A 16,754-nucleotide genomic window follows, 5' to 3' on the forward strand; every position below is an offset into this window, starting at 1 on the left:
GAATAGGCCGAGAGTTATTGGAGCTAGGGCTTTAGGCTTAGGCATTGTATTAACACATAGTTTTTGAATGCAATGGTTGGTGTTTTTAGGATTAGGCTTTAGCATTAGGTTTTGTGCATTTGATACATGCTTTATTGCATTAGGGAATGGTGTTTAGCATAGGATTAGAGTTTATAGAACTTAGGCATAGGTTTAGGATCTAATACAAGAATTAGAGTTTATATGTAATTCTTTAAAAATCCATATGTACAATATTGTCACAATGCGACGTTCACGACATTCATCTCATGATGACAATAAATCCATACCTATTATCGACAAATGACAATATCGATCCTCTGCCACGACGACACCCATGTCGACACCAATCCTGTTTGTCAAATGACAAAACACATGTCGTTGACCAAACATTGGGGTACTGTCGATGAACTCAAGTCGAAAACCAAGCTCTAAACCATCTTCGCTGAATGCCATGAAAACCTATGAACATTACCTGAACAACCTAATCATAACCAACACTGTCGAAACTGAACGACACCCATAAACTGAGGCAACGACGACACTGTACAATTGAATCAACGGATCCTCCTGGATCATTCCTCTCCACTTGAAAGCTTTTGGACCACAAAAGTTTGACTAAACAAATTGTCGATGAGGGTAGAACCCCCTCTCTTTCCACCTTTACCTGACGATGTACCAATACATTTGATCAATCACCTACAAGTGATGACCCTGATGATGCTGACCATGATACCTTTTGATTCAGTGACCTGTTGCTTCCATCCACGGTATGAACAACTTGCGACGATGGGCAAATAACTTGTTATCAACATGGCAATTGAATTCTTTCCACGAAGAATCATGAGTTAGTGATTCAAAAACATCTTTCAAAACAATATTTGTAGAACTTTGTTCAATACATCTGATGGGTATTAACAATCTACTTTCCAGAATAACTGAAATATTCAAAGACTCCTTTGATGACTTCATATCGATTACTTGACTTCATTTACTTTTCTGTTGACTGATTGCTAAGTGAACTTGTTGCACGGAACTCATCCAGCTATGATGTAAAGACTGTTGTAACTTAGTTTGACTTTGAAAGTATCTAAGTAATTGTTGATTTTCTTGAATCACTATTTCTTCGTTGATTAACTAATATTTCCATTGACTAACACTTTCACTTAATGCATTAGTTTTCAAGTCATGATAAGGAAACTTTAGATTTGCTTTCGAAAATGCTTTGTCATGAAAACTTATAGACTTCCTCTCCACTTGAAAAGAGGCGTCATTACATTTTAAAGAATGAAATGATGATGTAATACCAAAGAAATGAAATACTGACTTTCCCCAATATTGACCTGCACCCCTGAAACTGAAAATAAACATACCATCGGAAACAAGTCTCTGATTAGACTCATATGTACCATTCCTTGCAATACACTATTGATGATGATAGCTTCTAGAATTTAGTTGAATGAATGAATTGAGATTCATATTGTCTTTAAGAAGATGTTCATAGGACATTAAATGTATCTCATGTTGCTTATCCTGCTTTTGAATAAGATTTCTTGGAAAAGAATTAACCACCTTGACCAATTGATCTATAAACTGAATCTCGCATCTCGAACAATCAACCTTATGTTGTTCCTTAATAAAAATGAGTACATATTTACTTGAACTTATTAACTGCTTACCTTGATTTGTAACAATTAAATCCAAGTTTGATTTGACTTTATGTGCCCCAGCAATAAATTCAACCCCTTCTTTCTTTAGGTGATATTTATGTTCTCTTCTGTAAAACACTGCATCTCTATCATAAAGATAAGGACTTCCTAAGACAACTCCACATATGTCTACTGGGACCACATCTAACTCCACTTCATCAATGTATTTAGATGTAATTGCAAATTTTAACCGACACTGCTTTGTGACATTTATCTAAATTGATTTATTAATCCAACCTAATGGGTATGGTCTTGGATGATTCTGTGTCTCTAATCCCAATTGATTAACTATATGTTTAGATATTAAATTTTCTTGCGATCCACTGTCAAACATTGTGTCAATCTTTGTATACTTAGAAGTTATCCTTATGTGTATAAGTTCAACTCTTTTATCCTCATGTCAAGGATTTATGTTTGAGGAAGATACATTATTTTCGAACTTGAACCAGTATCAGAAGTTTTACCTATCGTAACCATGGTGGTTATCCTCCTTTCATCACCTAAAACTGAACCTAGATCTTGCTGGACTGCTGCAATGGCCTTGTTTTCATCCTTCGCCTTCAGGAACTTTTTGGGCTTAAGTTCTGGATGAAGTTTCCAGCACTTCGATTCATCATGACCGATTCTCTGGCAATGAGAACAAGTAGGTCTTTCCTTCTGAACGATCGCTGATTTCTTTCTCTTTGAAATGTTCTTCACCTTATTGTCACTAGAATCTCTGGTTTGCAACTCTTTGGATGACTGCGATGAAAACTTGAGTGGTCTGCCACCTGATTCAATATGTATGGCCTGAACACACACCTCATCAAAATCATCAGGATTAAACATCAATAAAATATGTTGCAAATATGAATGTAAACTGTCGATGTATTTTAACAAAGTTTCACGTGTATCCAATGAAATACCAAGCGCCAATGCTTTCTTTCTGAACTCCTGAGTAGACTCTTGAACACTCTGCCCTTTACCTTGCCTCAAATACTTCCAATCAATAACAGCTTGCTACATGTATCCTAAAGGATAGAACTATTTCCTAAGAGCTTTTAAAAACTTAGACCATGAAGAGATGACTTTTCCCTTACGCTTTACATCTAGCTGAGTTTTACTTTCCCACCTGATTAAAGTTGTCCCCCCCATTCTAGGTGTACCTAACTGAATTTTAGTTTTATCTCTAGAAATGTTCTGAATGCGATAATACACTTCTAACTGCTTTATCCAGTTATCTAGCCTTTCAGGATTCATTTCACCATCATAAACAGGTAACTCAAATTTAACATCAAGTTCCAAAAGAGATGTTTTCTTAGGTTTCTTTTCCGTTTCAGATTCTGCACTCGAAAAAGAAGAAGAAGAAGAGGATGATGGAGATGATGGAGGTGAAGGTGGTTTATCAGTCTTCCTTTTACCTTTGTCCTTCTTCAATGGCTTTGAAGAAGAAGCGTCTCTCGCCTTCTTGTCTTTATACAATTCTCCCAACATTTGCTGCATAGTTAAGAATGCCTGCTGAAACTGCTCTTCACTCATCTTAGTCTTAGTGTTTTCACCTACATCAGGTCTTGACATGGTCGATTTCTGAACGACTCGTAGCTTTCCAATCTCTGGATTGATCTGCTTAAGGATTCCTTCTCCTCGTTGCGACTTAGACCTAGTTAACATTTAATGGCACATTCTACAAACGCACCCTGCTCTGATACCAAATTATATGATTTGAAATGATCATAAACTAAATACTGTTGTAGAATTGATTAGCCATTAATGAGTTGAATGTTAACTGAAAGCACGGAATTCGAGGTAAACCGCTTGAACAGAACACTTTACGACAGCTAATAAACCACAATTAAGATGCAAAATAGAAGTGAAAACAGCAAAAACATAGATATCCCAGACAGCGAGATTGATTACGGGGTTCGTCCCTGATGGACTACGTCTCCGGGTCCGCTTTCAGGATGGGCGACTGTTTTATTAGGAATGAGAAGAAAGAGTCGATTACACAGTGATTTAGTGAGACTAAACTTGCACACAAGCAATTCTGACTTTTGTCATCAGATAGCCCTCTGACCCAGCTTTCCAACACCGCTTACAGTTTCCAATTGCTACTCTGAATGCTCCCAAAACACTGAAAAACAAAATCGCCTCTATCCCTCCAGAACCTGCACATGAAAATTCAAAACCACTCTCTTGTTCTTCATGGAAAAAATGCGCCTTCTAAAGGCCTCCAGGTTCATCAAAATATCCTTGGCTGGTTTTGAGGATGCATCAGCTAAAATTAGGGTTGGTTGATACTCGGTCTTGTAACATAGGGACACCTAGGACTAGGGTTTCATGGTCATCGCATTAATTCTTTACAAACTGTAATGCAAAACCCAACATAGACTTTGGCTATAATAAAACCATTAGCCATCATGTCACCGGGCGAGAGCGCTAACAGCACATGTGACTGTTGTTACAAACCACGGTTATGGCTCCGGCGGTTCCGGCAACTGTCCGTCGACTGCGCGGTCTACCGTCATCTGTTCACACCTGCGGTTAGGATGTTGCGGTTAGAAAGATTGATTGCTAACTCTGACGACCAACCTCTATTTGTTCACATGACACGCAGTTCCAACGTGGTGAACGTTACGGTTCCCAAGCCCGACGGTCTCAACTGCCTGCTCACATGGCACAGTCCTCTGTTGTAGTTACAGTCAGTGGCTTAGGAATGGCGGCTTACTCTACGGTTCCGAACCCTTGTTTCTGGTCACATTTACCATGGTTCCGCTACGGTCTAAGCACGCAGTTAGGAACTGTTATGAACAATTTTGTATTGTTTGTAATGTTTTACATGGTAGACTAGGCCGAGAGTTATTTGAGCTAGGGTTTTAGGCTTAGGCATTGTACTAACACATAGTTTTTGAATGCAATGGTTGGTGTTTTTAGGATTAGGCTTTAGCATTAGGTTTTGTGCATTTGATACATGGTTTAGTGCATTAGGGAATGGTGTTTAGCATGGGATTAGGGTTTATATGTAATTTTTTAAAACCACATATGTACAATATTTGTCACAATGCGACGTTCGCGACATTCATCTCGTGATGACAATAACCCATGCCTATCATCGACACATGATGATATCAATCCTCTGCCATGACGACACCCATGTCGACACCAATCCTATTTGTCGAACGACAAAACACATGTCGTCGACCAAACCCTGTGGTATTGTCGATGAACTCAAGTCGACAACCAGGCGCTAAACCATCTCCGTTGAATGCCATGAAACCTATGAACATTACCTGAACAACCTGATCATAACCAACACTGTCGAAACTGAACGACACCCATAAACTGAGGCGACCATGACACTGAACAACACTTGAACACCTGTACAATTGAATCAACGAATCCTCCTAGATCATTCCTCTCCACTTGAAAGCTTTTGTACCACAAAAGTTTGACAAAACAAATAGTCGATGAGGGTAGAAATCCCTCTCTTTCCACCTTGACCTGATGATGTACCAATACATTCGATCAATCACCTGCAAATGATGACCCTGATGATGCTGACCATGATACCTTTCGATTCGGTGACCTATTTCTTCCATCCGCAATATGAAAAACTTGCGACAATGGGCAAACAACCTTTTATCAACATGGCAATTGAATTCTTTCCACGAAGAATCATGAGTTAGTGATTCAAAAACATCTTTGAAAACAATGTTTATAGAACTTTGTTCAATACATCTGATGGGTATTAACAATCTACTTTCCGAAATAACTGAAATATTCAAAGAATCCTTGGATTTTGACTTCATATCAATTACTTGACTTGATTTACTTTTCTGTTGACTGATTACTACGTGAATTTGTTGCACAGAACTCATCCAGCTGTGATGTAAAGACTGTTGCAACTTAGTTTGACTTTGAAAGTATCTAAGTAATTGTTGATTTACTTGAATCACTATTTCTTTGTTGATTAACTGATATTTCCATTGACTAACACATTCACTTTATGCATTAGTTTTCAAATCATGATAAGGAAACTTTAGATCTACTTTCGAAAATGCTTTGTCATGAAAACTTATAGACTTCCTCTCCACTTGAAAAAAGGCTTCATTACTTTTTAAAGCATAAAATGATGATGTAATACCAAAGAAATGCAATACTGACTTCCACCCCCAAAACTGAAAATAAACATACCATTTGAAACAAGTCTCTGATTAGACTCATATGTACCATTCCCTGCAATACACTGCTGATGATGATAGTTTCTAGAATTCAGTTGAATGAATGAATTGAGATTCATTATGTCTTTAAGAAGATGTTCATAGGACATTAAATGTATCTCATGTTGCTTATCCTGTTTATGAATAAGATTTCTTGGAAAAGAATTAACCACCTTGACCAATTGATCTATAAATTGAATCTCGCATCTCGAACAATCAACCTTATGTTGTTCCTTAATAAACATGAGTACATATTTACTTGAACTTATTAACTGCTTAACTTGATTTGTAACAGTTAAATCCAAGTTTGATTTGACTTTATGTGCCCTAACAATAAATTCAACCCCTTCTTTCTTTAGGTGATATTTATGTTCTCTTCTGTAAAACACTACATCTCTATCATAAAGATAAGGACTTCCTAAGACAACTCCACATATGTCTACTGGGACCACATCTAACTCCACTTCATCAATGTACTTAGATGTAATTGCAAATTTTAGCTGACACCGCTTTGTGACATGTATCTAAGTTGATTTATTAATCCAACCTAATGGGTATGGTCTTGGATGATTCTGTGTCTCTAATCCCAATTGATTAACTATATGTTCAGATATTAAATTTGCTTGCGATCCACTGTCAAACATTGTGTCAATCTTTGTATGCTTAGAAGTTATCCTTATGTGGAAGAGTTCAACTCTTTTATCCTCATGTCGAGGATTTATGTTTGAAGAAGATACATTAGTTTTTGAACTTGAACCAGTATCAAAAGTTTTACCTGTCGTAACCATGGCGGTTATCCTCCTTTGATCACCTGACTCTGAACCTAGATCTTGCTGGACTACTGCAATGGCCTTCTTTTCATCCTTCACGTTAAGGAACTTTTTGGGCTTAAGTTCTGGATGTATTTTCCAGCACTTCGATTCATCATGACCGATTCTCTGGCAATGAGAACAAGTAGGTCTTTCCTTTTGAACAATCGTTGATTTCTTTCTCTTCGAAACATTCTTCCCCTTGCCTCAGATGCTGCCAATCAATAACAGCTTGCTGCATGTATCCTAAAGGATAGAAATGTTTCCTAAGAGCTTTTAAAAACTTAGACCATGAAGAGATGACTTTTCCTTTACGCTTTACATCTAGCTGAGTTTTAATTTCCCACCAGATTAAAGTGTTCCCCCCATTCTAATTGTAGCTAACTGAATTTTAGTTTTATCTCTAGAAATGTTCTGAATGCGACTATACCAGTGTGGAAAAAGTCTGCAAAAAATCGGAATTAAATCCTAAAATTGCAATTTCTCCAACAAAACGATTTAATCCTCCGATTTTTTGCAGACTTTTTCAGAAAGGAAAAAATCACGATTTATTCCTTATATGCCCGATTTTATCAATAGTCGACCGAAAAAGTCTACCAACTCTGCGGAATGTGGGATATGACAGTGGTGTTTAAGTGTGGGATATGACAGTGGTGTTTAAGGGCTATCATATAGTGATTTGATAAGCAAAATTACTATGAGTTTCCACTACTGTTAGAGCTGTTATACAATGAATTTGACGAGGCAAATTTGTTGTGAGGAGGCTGAACAATAAGGGTTTTGGACAACTAGTATTCAGTGTCTTGGAAGGGCCAAACCATTGTGAGTTGATGATATACTTTGATGCTGATTGTACAGTCATTTGGTGGTCAAATCCACTTGAGAAGTAGATCTGGTTAGGGCTGAGTATATTGGGTATTTTGGAGCAGCAAATACTCAATGAGCAATTGATGGCAAATGAGGCAAAGGACCTGCCAGGCGTCAAGGACAAAAAATGCAAAAAGGGTTGATCTAGATGGGCTACTTCAACAAGTAAGCTATATGTTTGTTCTTGTCTATTTCTCATTGGTTAGATCGCAGATCTGATGTTGCAAACTACAAGCCCTAATGGACTGTGGATACTCTAGATGTTAAAAAAAATAAAAATAAACGAATATTTTTGTGTTTTTTTAATTTTGCCGGCTTTTTCAAAAAACTCCCGACTTTAACGAGTTTTTCAACTTTTTGACCGTTGCCGATTTAATCCAGACTTCGAGTTTTTCCACATTGGACAATACACTTCTAACTGCTTTATCCAGTTATCTAGCTTTTCAGGATTCATTTCGCCATCATATACAGGTAACTCAAATTTAACATCAAGTTTCAAAAGAGATGTTTTCTTAGGTTTCTTTTCTGTTTCAGATTTTGCACTCGAAGAAGAAGAAGAAGAGGAGGATGATGGAGATGATGGAGGTGAAGGTGGTTTATCAGTCTTCCCTTTACCTTTGTCCTTCTTCGACGGCTTTGAAGAAGAAGCATCTCTCGCCTTCTTGTCTTCATACAATTTTCCCAACATCTACTGCATAGTTAAGAATGCCTGCTAAAACTTCACTCATCTTAGTCTCAGTTTTTTCACCTGCATCAGGTCCTGACATGGTTGATTTCTGAACGACTCATCGCTTTTCAATCTCTGGATCGATCTGCTCAAGGATTCCTTCTCCTCGTTGCGACTTAGGCCTGGTTAACATTAAATGGCACATTCTACAAACGCAACCTGCTACGATACCAAATTATATGATCTGAAATGATCATAAACTAAATACTATTGTAGAATTGCTTAGCCATTAATGAGTTGAATTTTAACTGAAAGCATGAAAATCGAGGTAAACTGCTTGAACAAAACCGTTTATGACAGCTGATAAACCATAATTAAGATGCAAAACAGAAGTGAAAACAATGAAAACATAGATATACCAGACAACAAGATTGATTACGGAGTTCGTCCCTAATGGACTACGTCTCCGGGTCCGCTTTCAAGATGGGCAACCATCTTATTAGGATTGAGAAGAAAGAGTCGATTACACAGTGATTTAGTCAGACTTCACTTGCACACAGGCAATTCTGACCTCTGTCATCAGATAGCCCTCTGAACCAGCGTTCCAACTCCGCTTACGGTCTCCAATTCTGATTTCAAATGCTCCTGAAACACTGAAAACAAAATCGCCTCTATCCCTCCAGAACCTGCACATGAAACTCAAAACCATTCTCCTGTTCTTAATGGACAAAATCCGCCTTTTAAAGGCCTCCAAGTTCATCAAAACCTCCCTGGCTGGTTTTGCGGATGCATCAGCTAAAATTAGGGTTGGTTGATACTCGGTCTTGTAACATAGGGACACCTAGCGCTGGGGTTTCATGGTCATCGCATTAATTCTTTACAAACTGTAATGCATAACCCAAAATAGACTTTGGCTATAATGAAACCGTTAGCCATCATGTCACCAGGCGGAGGAAGCGCTAATAGTGCATGTGACTATTGTTACAAACCTCGGTTAGGGTTCCGGCGGTTTCGGCAACTGTCTGTCGACTGCGCGGTCTACCGTAATGTGTTCACATGCCTGTGGTTAGGATGTTGAGGTTAGAAAGACTGATTGCTAACTCTGACGGCCAACCTCTATCTATTCACATGACACGCGCTTTCGACGTGGTGAACGTTACAGTTCCCAAGCCCGAAGGTCTCAACTGCCCGCTCACATGGCGCAGTCCTCCGTTGTAATTACAGTCAGCGGCATAGGAATGGCGGCTTAGTCTGTGGTTCCAAACCCTTGTTTCTAGTCACATTTACCATGGTTCCGCTACGGTCTAAGCACGCGGTTAGGAATTGTTATGAACAGTTTTGTATTGTTTGTAATATTTTACATGGTAGAATAGGCCGAGAGTTATTGGAGCTGAGGTTTTAGGCTTAGGCATTGTATTAACACAGAGTTTTTGAATGCAATGGTTGGTGTTTTTAGAATTAGGTGTTAGCATTAGGTTTTGTGCATTTGATACATGGTTTAGTGCATTAGGGAATGGTGTTTAGCATAGGATTAGGGTTTATAGAACTTAGTCATAGGTTTAGGATTTAATACATGGATTAGGGTTTATATGTAATTTTTTAAAAACCCATATGTACAATATTGTCACAATGCGACTTTCGTGACATTCGTCTCATGATGACAATAAACCCATGCATATTGTCGACAAATGACAATATCGATCCTCTACCATGACGACACTCATGTCGACACCAACTGTTTGTCGAACAACAAAACACATGTCGTTGACCAAACCCTGGGGTATTGTCGATGAACTCAAGTCGACAACCAGATGCTAAACCATCTCCGTTGAATGCCATGAAAACCTATGAACACATTACCTGATCAACCTGATCATAACCAACACTATCGAAACTAAATGACACCCATAAACTGAGGCGACAACTACACTGAACAACACTTGAACACCTGTACAATTGAATCAACGGATTCTCCTGGATCAACCATGCAGAAAGGAAGCTACTTGTTGCAGCTGCGGGTTAATGGGTGATCGAAGGAAGTTACGGATCTAGGAGGAAAAGGACCATCGGACGCAGCAAGGAGAGGGATATACAAAGGGCGGATGGAAAATCAGATCTACTGATCAAAGGGCAGCAAGATGAAGCAACGCAGGTTATATGACTGCGAATTTATGCAACGATGGCATGAGAGATAGCAGTGAAAAGCAAGAGGGTGAAGGATGGACGCAGTTGCAGATATAGTTGTAACAATGGGTTTGGTTGTGGATTGGCAGGTTAGGAAACTTGAATAAACTTGCTGGTGATTGAATGACAGTAAAAAAAATTCGAAAATCTCGTAGAGAAAAGGAAAAACCTAGCAAGAATAGTACCAAGACACTAAAACAAATCCGAAAATCTTCTATTGAAAACCCCAGGCAACAGAAACAACTTCAGAACAATTTCGCAAGCCTCGAGCAGACAGCCTAAACTCTAGACAACCCAGCAAAAACGAATTTCACACTTGTGCTTCGGATTTATCAACGAAACCCTCATAAAATTGTTTCCAGATTTAAAATATTTTAAAACCCTTGGACTGCAAAAATAATGCACCTGCAAAAGTTGGTTTTGAGGTCAGATCTTACCCTCCAAGGCCTAGATCTGGCTTCAAAATCAAACTTCACCTTCAGATCTACAACCTGTACCTGAAAACACAAACACGCAGAACACGAATATACAAAAATAAATGAAACCCGAGAAACACAAGTCAAAAAAATTTAAAAAAAAAATTATAGATCTATGCATAGGAACAACAGATCTACCAGATCTGGCGAGTGTGAGGCCAACTCCGCTCCCAGATCTGATAATCTAAAGCTCTTAAAAGCCAGATTTATCAATTTAGCACAGAAAAATTTGAAATTTTTAATTTAAATAGAGATGCTTCGCCCAAAACCCTTCATGTATCACCAATAAAAATCTTATGATAAGCCCAGGATCAAATCATATTGGGCTCTTCAGAAAATATGAATTGGGAGTTGGTTGGTCCAACTAAAAACTTCCCAAACGCCTGATGATCTAAAAACAATTAAGAAATTCCTGCAAAACACAATTCAACCATCAACATAGAACGAGAAAACGATAATAAAATTCATATTTAATAGACGTACCTGCAATTATATTCAAAACTTAAATTATCATTCAAACCCCAGTGACTGAGCAAGATACCTGTACTCAAATCACTCTTCAGAGAGGTATCACAATGCCTAAAAAGAAATCTATGCATGAAAATGACACATCTTACAGTATTTCCACGAAGAGTAACACCAACGAAACCAACCCCAAAGTCTTTCTCTATTTCTCATAAAGAGATTACAAGAGAGATTTTCACTTAGCACACGACTCATAGATCGGATGATCACAACTGACAACTGACCTCCTCTTTAAAGATAAATCTTCCAACGGCTAGTTCGATTGATTCTTGTCAAAGAAATCTCGACCGTCGATGAGAATTAAAAAAAAATTAATCTCATCCGTTAAAATATTAAATTCTTGAGGAAATTCGAATTTTTCAATTAAATGCATTTTAATTAACTCAAAAATAAAAAAATTGAGTTAATTTCCTAAAAATTTTGACTTTGACTTAAACCCCAGTGATCAAAGGCTTAAAATTTAGCAAAATAATTAATTCACCTTAGTCCTGGGACCTTTTAAAATTTGAATTTTAAGGACCCACGAATTTTTCCTTTGGAAAATTTAAATTTACCTAGGACCTATAAATATTTAAATTTCTGGCTTAGGATTTTAATTAATTTTTGGCCAGAAAATTTAATTAATTAACCTATGAGGAGATAAATTATTTTTCCAACCCTCAAGATACTTTACATCATTATTTTCATATCTTTTACATCGTAAGGGGGAAAAGCCATTTGAAATAGGCCCTCACAGACTACCTATTTGTGTGACACAAACATAATCTAGCAGACTAAGCAATTTGTAATAAAATAACCTAACCAAATAGTTAGGATTATTCCCAAATCACTTTTACATAGACTCGATCTATAACAGTAGGACTCGCCTAAGATCCCAGTGACAATTTATTCTTGCTTTGCGGTAAAAATGAAGGAAAACTCTGTCGACCATCCGAAAATGGATTGGTGAGACAAAAAACCTCCCGGAATGTAGATCGTCACCAGAAAAATAGGTTTACTTATGCAATTACATACACGACGCAAATCTGTTGTGATTATTTACATTATATACATGCAGAATGGGTTTACATTATAACATGACAATCAGGTTGATGATGAAAGTTGGACAGCACGGACACAGTGATCAAGCGCAATCCCTTTTGCGAAAAAAGGAGCTGTACTGCTATGGGTCGTTGACACGTAGTGGTCAACAGTGGGTAACTACTAACAGTAACTATTTGTGTACTCTCCTCCGTTATCTAACAAAGTACCTTGATCTTTGTCCCTGTCGCGTTCTCCTCCAGAGCCTTAAACTCTTGGAAGCAAATGAAGACGTCATCCTTGGTCTTCAAGAAATATATCCAGGTCTTCCTGGAATAGTCATTAAGGAAGGTGGCGAAGTACTAGTACCCTTGGAGAGATCTAGTGTACATAGGGCCACAAATCTCTGAGTGTATAAGCTGCAACACGCCGTCGGAGCTACTGTAACTTCTTCGGAATGTCGCCTTAGCATATTTCCCAAGTATGCATCCTCTCCACACATCATTGTGTTCCATGCTCAATTCTAGAGCACATGTTACTCTCTCCCTAAGCATCTTAAGTGCTCCATGGTGCAAATGTTCCAATCTCCTATGCCATAGCTCATTTAGGTCTCTACCACTGCTACTGCTATCACTGTTGTTACTACTAACTAGTGCCTTTGGAGAGTCAAGTTGCAACTTATACAATTTGTTGCTATGAACTCCAATTTGCCTCAACTTCTTTCAGTTCTGATGTCTAATAAACACCTTCTTCTCTACAAAATATACATCGTATCCCTTATCTTGTAGCTCTAACACTGAAATGAGGTTCATACCAAGACCCAACATATGCAGTTCATCTGTAACACTAGTAGTTGCCCTAGACTCCCTCCAAATCTCGATGGTGCCTATTCCAACTAGAGTGCATTTACTATTATTACCCATCTGTATCTGGAAGTCCATTTTCTCATCCTTATAGCTAGAGAAATATTCTCTAACTCCTGTCATATGCGCTGACGCTCCACTATCTATATACCAAATACTATGTGAAGTTGAGCTAAAGAGACAATCTATCGAAGCGAATTCATTCTCCAGTCTCGATGATAAATCAAAGGCATCAAATTTGTGTTGTGAATTATTGGCTCTGCTCTCTAGAGTCTTTTCCTGGCAATCGTATTGACTACTGCTACAAATCTGAGGTAATATGCATTTTTCCATGAAAATCAAATTCCTTGTCTCGCTACAATTCGCACCCTAGGTTGCCTTGCACAAATTTGGAAGTTGGTTCTTCAGATCTCCCTCTAAATCTGCACGAACTTCTTCCTTTCGCCTATAGCCTTGAATTTGATCTTCACTACTCTGATACCATGTGAAAAATCCACGATTGCAATTAACTAGAAATTTATCTCCTATTGATTGCAGTTTATTTGTTATTACAACAAATATTGATAAACTCACAATTGCAATCTTCACCAAAATTTGATGCTGCTGAAAATAATAGAAACTGAGAAATAAATACATACACAATAAAATTCTGACACAGCCATTTTGGACTAAATCTTTCCAGGAAAACCCTGAAGGGAAAACCAGTGCAGCAAATGAGGGTTTATTTTATTATTATGCAGCAAATTCCAGAGTACATTAATGGATGCCCAACTGGAAATCCTCTAACAATTATCTTGCCAAAAATAATCTAGAGATAACTATCTCTGTCTGCAAATAATTTGACCTCCATTGGCTTGCTCAAAGCCCACACTGGCAACCTCACACTGTTGGAACTGGAAAAATTTGCATTGCCTACTAACTGGCTCCAAATGAGTCATTATACCTCCCTCTGTCACTGGAAACCACTCACTGTTTTCCAAAACTAGATCTAGCCTCTTGCAGTTGATCTGTGGCTCTTCCAACAACTCACACAGGGATTTCTGGCTGCTCGCACTGGCCTTTGCAACCTTCTTGTAGATAATATGGCCTCCTCTCTGCTGCCTCTCCGGCACTGGAGAAATGCTAGAAAATTCTTAGGAATCCTCCTCCTAAATTTTCTTGTGCTGCTCCTCTCTCTTATGCTCTCCCTCTGGCTCGAATTCTTCCCTCGCTAAACCACTATGCACTATGAAATTAGCACTGCCTTGGTCTCTCAACTGTCTCTCTCCAACCCAGATTAAATCTCTATCAACGGCTAAGATCAATTAGACTTCATCAATAGAAGTCTCTAGAGCCATCTCAAATATCCTTAATTAATTAACCAATTTCCTAAGTTAAACTTAGGAATTTTTTAATTTATTGGCTAATTGATTTAATTAAGGTGTTTCAGAGCCATATCTCATGAAACCATTTCTAGGTATTGGATATCTCGTGTTCCTTAGCCTTTCTAACACCTTAGAGAGTAGAATACCTATCTAAGCCACCACATTATACAAAAACTAACACATATCCCTACCACTCAAACGACCAATACAATCCCTAGTTGTTGGACTAACCCCACTCTAGGTAGTCAACTTATGGCTTCGCATGTTGTGATTATTTTTCTTTTGGGATTCTGTCAGTCATATTTCCAACTGTTTCATCGACTTCTTCAACCGTCTTTATGAGCTCTATTTCTAACATTGGGAGTTATTCAACTCCCATCAAGCTTTCCAATTTGGGAGAGGAAATGTTCCTCCTTCAAATCACTCAATAGGGAATGGGGCCTTCCCATTTTGGAGTTCTTCAGTATGGGCAAATCCTTTTGAAGAATTTGGGGGTCAAATGGGTGGAACCTTTCCACCCTCCAGTTGACTAAATGGCAAAATCCCTTTCTCATTATTTGGTCAATAATGAAGTAATGTTTTCCCCTCTTCTGAGATGTCAATTGGATCCATGCCCTTTTAAAATTCTTAGAATCCATGCAAGTGAACTTCCCTCAATATGCAATGTTAGCAAGTGGCAACCCCTCCCAAGCTTCTGGAAATCCAATGGGCGGAGGTTTCCCTCCTCACGGCTAGTGTACTCAAGGTTCTAACATGAACACGGGCTTCTTTACAAACAATACCTGGCAACCTAGTTCCAGTAACAATCCAAGCTTTTCTTTTTTGTGTTCTAGTCAGCTGGGGGATCCTCCCTCTTGAAGTTGGAAATTAATGTCTCATTTGGATCTACGTTTTCTGGCAACTCTTAATTTGTTAGATCTTTTAAAGCTTATCCAAACTAGCCTTTGGTACCCACCAAGATTCCCTCGGACATTCCCATGTTTGAAGGGAAATCTAGTGAAGACTCGTTGATCACATCACAACTTGTCACCTTTAGTATTCCTCAAATTCCCTAATAGATGATTGCATCAAGTTCAACTCATTATTACTGAGGTTGCCATGAAGTGGTATATTGAGTTGAAGGGAGGCTCGTTCATGAATTTTAATGATTTGGCAACCATCTTTCTGAACTAATTTTAATTACCCATTCATGATGATAGTGGCATTGAAATCTTGCCAAACCTCAAGTAGGATAATACTACCCAGATATCCAACCACATCCAAGAATGGTAAAGAGTAAAGCAGATGATCAAGGCTGAAATTCTTGATTGATTTCTCCCTAATTGGTTCCTAAAGTCTTTATTGCATTACATTTCAAAGAATGTATTTCTTTCAGGAGCATATACTGAAGAGCAAGCTATATTTAGGGAACAAAAACTAGATTTGATTTATTCACAATCTAGGGTTCTCTATGAGATCTTTCCAAAGGTATCACGATCAAATATTTCTCCTACAAAACCAAAGCTAGGACCACACACTTCTAGTGTTGTTGCTTCAATCAATAACGCTACCACGAATCTCATTACAAGTTAACAACAGCAAATACCTTTACATCACCCAACCTCCAGTCAGAATCAGATGACGATTGTTGCCCCCACACAAACTTTTGTTGTACATGTATGATTTTCTAATTCCAGCATAAATCAACAATCCAACAGAAAGAAGAAGAATGAGGGAAATAAGAAAGAGGTGGGGGGGGAGGGGGGAAATAACGCAAACAAGGTCAATATTGATATTGGCAAGGCTAACAAGGGAAGGGAGAAGGTCAAACTTCCTTGCAAGCTTTGTAAGGAAGATCACTTGGTGCACTTTTCCTTAAACTACAAGAAGTGCAATGCTTATTGGTGAAGCAAGGCTCCACGAGTCAACAAGTTGCGCATAATAAACCTTTTTTCCAAGGGCCACAGTTAGTTGTTGGCAGTTCAGATCATTGTTTTACAACCAGGCCGAGTTGACTCGGAAACGGCCTGGCCAAACCGAGCCGATAAAAAAAATTACGACCAGGCCAAGTAACCGG

At 38.3% G+C, this 16,754-nt stretch overlaps 1 protein-coding gene across 1 annotated transcript in view; it reads right to left on the reverse strand.

Annotated features, from left to right (window-relative positions):
• Positions 1-16,754, reverse strand: part of LOC149200392 (uncharacterized) — a 422,176-nt gene that overhangs the window by 177,253 nt on the left and 228,169 nt on the right. The gene's annotated exons all lie outside the window — the stretch shown is intronic.

The sequence above is a fragment of the Pinus tabuliformis genome, chromosome 2_1 (genome assembly GCF_031772625.1).
Source record: "Pinus tabuliformis cultivar Carrire ecotype Pingquan chromosome 2_1, CPIR1, whole genome shotgun sequence".
Lineage (NCBI taxonomy): Eukaryota > Viridiplantae > Streptophyta > Pinopsida > Pinales > Pinaceae > Pinus > Pinus tabuliformis.